The 6,728-nt window shown below is 31.6% G+C and overlaps 1 pseudogene; it reads right to left on the bottom strand.

Moving 5' to 3' along the window:
• Positions 1-2,535: 2,535 nt before the first annotated feature.
• Positions 2,536-6,519, bottom strand: LOC111293537 (uncharacterized; annotated as a pseudogene).
• Positions 6,520-6,728: the final 209 nt, after the last annotated feature.

Raw genomic sequence — 6,728 nt, forward strand, 5'->3', positions numbered from 1 at the left:
ATTGCAAATTGAACTCCAATTAGGAGTATATCTCTAATAAGGCTTAGGAATTTGCTATATGCGGCAATTAGTTAATTACTTTTGTTTCTTAAATAAAATATTTATTTCGCTTTCATATACAAAGCATTCTTTTTATACATTTAAGTAATTCTAATAAATGTTATTACTAGAGAAGAATTATAATGTCAATGTTTCTGAGCAATACGTAGGAATTAAATATACATATAAAATAGTTTTTATATATTGCTACAAATGCAAAGTTTTAATTTTTTATAAAATAAAGTTTGAATTGCTAATTTTAAACCAAAGCAAAGGAATATATTTATACACATATACGTAGGGAACTTAGGTGCTAATTTTAGTATAAACGGCTATTTATTGATATATATAATTCCCATACAGTCATCCAATTAAAATTACAATAGAGAAATACACTAATGTATATAAACCGGTAAAGAAATTAAGAAGGTCATAAAATTATTTCGAAAGAAATCAATTTTCATCAATCAATCATCATTACTATTATCTCTTAATAAATCTAATAACAAAAATATTATTGTTTAAAGTTTTAATTTTTTTATTTGTTGAATACTGAAATTTCTATTTTATTTTAATATGCAAAACATGTTTTATTTGTTCAAGAAATTATAATCATTTACTACGAGGTATTACGTTATAATATTTGTATAAATTGTACACATATATTAATAGTTAGACCAATATTCAATAATATATTCAGGTACCAATTTATTATATAAACATATACTTATTGAAATTAAACCAATTCTTCAAGTTATAGTTTGGAATTACTTTATCGAAAAGTGTATGTCAATTTATTGATTATTTAATTGCTTTATCTAAAAGTGTATATCAATTTATTGATGAAGAGGAAATTTAGGGAGATAGATGTCAAGATGGAACATAGGTTTGGAGTGATGCAGAAAATGTACTAGAACATTTGAAAAAGTTGTTAGTAGCTCAATGTCTAACAAGCAAGAGGGGGACTTAATCTCCGTTAGCAAAACACAGAGGAAGCAGGGAGACTTTTAAGCTATGGACTCTTACACAAAATTTTTTTTAATTGGCTAATTACAAAATTGCAATAAAAATTATAGGTGAAATTAACCAATTTTTTTACAATAAATTTTGTTCAAAGCTTATCGTTTCTCCAAATAAATAAAATAAGAGAACTCTTCACCATAATATAAAAAAAAAGGGACAAAAAAGTTATGAAAATTCATTGATATTTAATTTGAAAACATATTGGACCAAATTCAACTAGAATTTTAATTTGGGAAAAAATGCTTTGTATTTTTGTTAATAATTGTGTTTTGTGTTTTATTGGCTATATTATTATTATTGAAATTTGGATTAAATTTAATTATAGTCAAACCCTAGCTTTAATTAAATATTAAAAATGAAAAATATTTTTTAATGATAAGCCCTTGAATTTTTCATATAAGCCTCCACCCTTCTATTATATCCAATTAAGTCCTTAAAAAATTATTTTTGTCTAATTAAATCTTTAAAGTATAATTTTGTTCCATTAAGCTCTTTTTTTAGATGAAAATTGCAAAAAAAAAAAAAAAATATTTCTGGCTAAATCAACATATGTGTCGTAGTTCTTTCTATGATGCCAACATTTACATTATATATATTTGAAAATTAAAAAGCTCTTCGGATGCTAAAGTGACTTACTATATGAATCATTCATTACATATTATGTAAATGATAACCCAACTTAAATATTTATATTTTGCAATGCAAACATTGATTTAACAAAAACAATCATTACTGTTGACGTGGTAAAAATAAAAATTTTTGATGGTTTTCATGTAAAATAAAATTTAATTAAATAAAAATAATGTTTTACGCTTTTAGTTGGATAAAAAAAGATAAAAATTTATTTGAAAATTTTGAGAAATGAACAACAATTTTTTAGCATTTTATTAAAAAAAGTACAAATTGAAGTTATATAGTTTAAAATCATTACTCAAATCTGTTTTAAGTGTACTCAATACAATTATAATTAAATTTTGAATGATTAAAAGTTAGGGAATGAAGAAAGGTTAGAAAGTTGAAATTGTGAGAAATACTGTGTATGAGTGTGTATAAGAATAAATGACCAATAAGTAGTAAAATCAAAAAATTATTGTGTTAAGTTGTGTTTATTGTAATTTGGTGTACTCATCAATTGTATCTTTTGTTTCTTCAAACAAACAAAAAAGTGATATTAAAATTGCTGAAGCATTCCAAAGCAAAAGTACTATAACAAATTGAGACTACAGCAAAATATTACAATTGACACTAAAAGTCAAAATTCTACTTTTGGCCATTAGTTAAATTTAAAAAATAAAAATTTATGAACATACAAATTAATTGCTTAAACACAACTGTTCTATATCACAGTCGATTCACTACAAGAGCTTTATTATTGGATGCTTAAACATTTTCAAAACAAAGAAGAGAAAAGAAATAAATTGAAAGCAAATACACGTGCTTAGAATTATTATTCAAATTGTTACCACCTTAATATTAGCCACTGTAGACTTCATGATCCCATAATTCTCCCAATTTTATGATTAAGAAAGGATTGGGCAATGGAAGCGATTGACGGATAAGGGCTTGAGCAACTTGTTGCATGGTTGGCCGGAGTTGGGGGTTGCCATTCAAGCATGCAAATGCTAGCTTTGTAGCAGAGACAACATCCTTTGCAACTTGTCTTACCGGTGGTGAGAGACGTTGGTCTATCATATCTTTAAGTAAAATCAGTTGGTTGTCATTTGGTATCAATGTCGATGTCAATGTTGATGCTAATGATGATGATGGCAAACATGAAATTAAATCACCAGGATGCCTTCCCATAAGTATTTCCATTGTTAGCACCCCAAAACTGTAAACATCACATCTTTCATCTACTTTCATTGTATAAGCCAACTCTGCTGAAAAGATTATATCTAATCAATGTGCTCTATTAAACAATAAATATATCTAATCAAATACATTATTATATAAGAATATTGAGAAGATTATAAAATAATGGTGAAAAGAAATTATGAATGTTTAGAAGATTACATGAAAATTAAAATTCAGATGTTTAAATAAGATTTTATATTTAATTCATCAGCTTGATATATTGAATATTGACAAATTAAGTGTTAAACTTCAAAGATTAAATAGACATTTGATACTTGATTTAGACAAATTCTTTGATGCTTAAATTGAAAAGTTACAATCTTAAATGTTAAACTTCAAAATTTATTACACATTTGATACTTGAATTAGAGTAAAATTCTTTGGTACTTGAGTTTGAAAAGTTACAATCTTAATGCTACTTGAACTTTGTTTTAATGCATCAATTTGCACACAAAACTAACACTTCTAATTAAATGATGACATGTTTAAAGCATCTTAAAAAAAGAAATATTAACAAGTACCTGGAGCTATGTACCCGAAAGTGCCAGCAAGTGTGGTCCAATTGGAAGAGTCAGGCTTTAAAAGCCTGGCTGTGCCAAAATCTGAGACATAAGCCTCATAGTCCAAATCTAGAAGAACATTGTTGCTGGAAATGTCTCGATGAATTATAGGTGGTGAATGGTCATGATGCATGTAAGACAAGGCATTGGCCACTCCTTTTGCAACATTTAGCCTCTTCTCCCAATCCAACTCCATTGCCTCGTCCTTGTTGCTTAACACCTTTCTCAAACTTCCCCTTTCTACAAACTCACAAACCAAAAATGAGTTCTTTGGATGCGAACAAAAGCCATACAGCTTCACAATGTTACGATGCCTTATTTCTGATAAAGCATGAATCTCGCTTTCAAAGGCTTTCAAGTTTTTCAAAGTCATGCTATCTTCAGATTGGTGAAGTTTCTTCACAGCAACCACCTCACCAGTGGGTATCGCAACTTTATAAACAGTTCCATAGCGTCCTGAACCAATGCAATTGTTGGAGCTGAAATCTTCAGTGGCTTCAATATTGTTCTCGTAGAGTATTCTTCCATTATATCCCCACAATGTGAAAAATTCTCCAAGTTGTGCATCTATTGACTCAGATTTTCTGGTTCGGTTCTTTTGGCAAAGAATAAGGATACTCCCAACCATGATAAAGAGAAAAAGAAGAGCAATGAATGGAATAACAATGAAAATGATGACTTTGGTGCTTTTCCTACGACCGTTGCTAGCAGCAGCGACAGCACAAGGCATTAGTCCAGTGGCATTACCACATAGGCCTTTATTGTTTCTTAAGGCATCAAATGAAGCCTCATGAAATGCCTTAATGTTAGGAATAGGGCCTTCTAATTGATTGTAAGAAATATTCACAACTGTCAAGCTTTTCAAATCATTAAAAGAATTTGAGATGGAACCATTGAGCATATTGTGAGAAAGGTCCAATATTTCCAGGGAATGTAATTTTGCAAGCTGTTGTGGTATCTCCCCAATAAGTAAATTCTGACTTAAATCTAGATTTTGAAGACCATTTATATAGCTTACTGAAAATGGAATGCTTTCGCCAAGTTTATTCTTGCTCAAATTCAGGTCCAATAACTTTGAGCAATCTCCAAGTTGATTAGGAATCGGTCCACTCAAATTGTTTGATGCCAAGTTAAGATGTTGTAGATTTGAAAGAACTCCAATCTCTGGTGGAATTTTGCCTGAAAGTTGGTTACCACTTAGCAGAAGACCGAACATCATTGTCAATGCTCCTAATTCCTTGGGAATCTCACCAACAAGATGATTTGAAGAGAGATCGAGCTGCCGTAACTGAGTTGCATGTTGCAACTCTAGTGGGATCTTTCCAGAAATGTTGTTATTGGAGATTTGTAGGCTTGTTAGATTATGACATTGCCCCCATTTTGGAGAAAGCTCACCATACAATCTGTTGTTGCTTAATGAAATATAATTCAAATTTGGATAAACAGCAAAAGCTTCTGATATATTTCCTGTAAAGTTGTTTCCTTCAAGCCGAACTCTGTATAAACTTTTGCAATTTCTCAAAGTTGGTGGGATATGACCCGTTAAATTTTTGTTGAAAGCCATAAGCCTTGCGAGTTGTCCACCTCTGCATAAATTTTTGGGTAATGGACCACTAATATGGTTATCTGCTAATTGTAATGATTGCAAATGAGTAAAATTGCCGAGCGTTGAAGGAATTGGCCCTGATAAATGATTATAGCTAAGATATATCTTCGTAAGCTTTGACATGTTTCCTATGGAAGCAGGGATTGAACCAGAGAAATTATTTTGACTCAAATCAAAGTCAGTGAGAGATTTAAGCATCCCTATCTCTTGAGGTATCGACCCAGAAAACATATTTTGACAGAGGTAGAGAGTGGATAAGCTAGTCAAGTTTCCTATTGAAGCAGGGATTGAACCAGAGAAATTATTTTCACCTAACTCAAAGTCAGTGAGAGATTTAAGGATCCCTATCTCTTTAGGTATCGACCCAGAAAACATATTTTGATGAAGGTAGAGAGTGGATAAGCTTGTCAAGTTTCCTATTGAAGCAGGGATTGAACCAGAGAAATTATTTTCACCCAACTCAAAGTCAGTGAGAGATTTAAGCATCCCTATCTCTTGAGGTATTGACCCAGAAAACATATTATGATGAAGGTAGAAAATGGATAAACTGGTCAAGTTTCTTATGAAAGCAGGGATTGAACCAGAGAAATTATTATGACTCAACTCAAAGTCAGTGAGAGATTTAAGCAGCCTTATCTCTTGAGATATTGACCCAGAAAACATATTATGATGAAGGTTGAGAATGGATAAACTGGTTAAGTTTCTTATGAAAGCAGGGATTGAACCAGAGAAATTATTATGACTCAACACAAAGTCAGTGAGTGATTTAAGCATCCCTATTTCTTGAGGTATCGATCCACAAAACATATTTTGATAGAGGTGGAGAACAGATAAGTAGGTCAAGTTTCCTATGGAAGCGGGGATAGAACCACGTAGATAGTTATCAAAGAATTAAATCTCGGAAACTGAACTCAGCCTCCCTATCTCTAATGGAATGGAACCACTGATCTCATTACTTGCTAAGGAAATCAACTCAAGACCTTTCAATAAGCAAATTTCGGATGGAATATTCCCCGAAAAGTTATTGTATGACAAGTCAAGGAAGGTGAGCTTGGAAAGGTTCCCAATGTGTGAGGGAATGGGCCCATACAGTGAGTTGTTGAGAAGGTTAAGCCTCATCAGGTTAGGGAAGAAAAGAAAGCTAAGACTATGAAGTGTACCTTTCAACCCATAATCTGGAAGGCTTAGACTGGTGATGCTTTCAGCCTTGTCGCAGGTAATTCCAACCCAACTGCAATGGGTGTCTCCAACTCACAAAGAAGAGAGCAAAGTTTGGGTGTTGTTGTCAAGGCTAGCTTTCCATTTTAGAAGAGCTTCCGCTTCTTTACCTCTTGTAAGTGCAGCAATGGAGGATGAAGAAGCAAAAACAGAGGAAGAGTGAAGCAGGACAAGTATGAGGAAGAACATGACTTTGAATGGAATTAAGAAAGATGACATGATTTGGATAGTTCAAAAAGGATCTTTTGTTAATTGTTCTAAATTACATTGGCTAGCATGGTCAGGTATTTATGCAAAATACAAGAGCATTTTAGTGCGAAACATCAAGTGGAAAAATATAACTTTAAGACCGATGGGTCTTTTATGTTTAAATTACCTTTGTTAGATGATGACTATTGGTCTTCTACGTTTAAAGGACAATGTTAGCT

This window comes from Durio zibethinus, chromosome 19 (assembly GCF_047325235.1).
Source record: "Durio zibethinus cultivar Kanyao isolate XHJ-2024 chromosome 19, ASM4732523v1, whole genome shotgun sequence".
Taxonomy (NCBI): Eukaryota; Viridiplantae; Streptophyta; class Magnoliopsida; order Malvales; family Malvaceae; genus Durio; species Durio zibethinus.